The sequence below is a fragment of the Alligator sinensis genome, unplaced genomic scaffold (genome assembly GCF_000455745.1).
Source record: "Alligator sinensis unplaced genomic scaffold, ASM45574v1 scaffold167_1, whole genome shotgun sequence".
Classification (NCBI taxonomy): Eukaryota; Metazoa; Chordata; order Crocodylia; family Alligatoridae; genus Alligator; species Alligator sinensis.
The window spans coordinates 402684-403448 of NW_005843015.1; positions in this window are offsets into that span (position 1 = coordinate 402684).

Below are 765 nucleotides of genomic sequence, written 5' to 3' on the forward strand. Positions count from 1 at the left end.
ACCTACTACACTGCCGAGCATACCTCAGCTAGGCCTAACTTCCTGGTACCTCCCAGCCGTAACCCACAGGAAGGCACAGCTGTTTGCTGGGGAGACCTGAGTTGGTGATACTTTGTTGTTTGCATTGAGGAGAGAACATGTCCATGAGAGTGAGAGAGACAAGGGGAGACAGTGTGGGGTGGAGGAGCGGGGTTGCTTGCATGGTCTTGAATTTTCCTTTCTATTTGGCCATATATATGTCTTGATTCTCCTTAGGTAGGAATTTCATCCTTTAAAAGCAGCTGACTGGCCAGAGGTTGCTTACCCTTGTTCTCCATTGAAAAACCTGAATATCTGGCTTCAGCAGCAGTAGAGCAGTGAGACGTAGATAATGACAGACCTCTGAGAGGCAATGCAGTGCTTGATGTATCTGGACCAGGAGAGCCACAGGCTAAAATGTAGTTCTGCACAGAAAATGTGTTTTGTTTCTTTTTTTTTTTTATATAAAAGTCAGGCCTCTTGCTTCCCAGACTGGTTTTCACACCGTTAACTTAGATCTGCTGCTGACTAAAATAGGAGTATGCTGTTTTCCACCCCTTTTAACCATGCAACACTGGCACAGCTCTAGGAAAGGGAGCTCAGCTCTGTTCCAGTCGATGCAACAAGGGTAGAATTGTTAGCCAAGTCCCAGCTATAGATGATATAGGAGCCAGAATGGACCAATCCTGGCTTGTTGATCCCCAGGAACACTGAGAAACTGCTCAAATGTGCAGAACAGAACTTGCT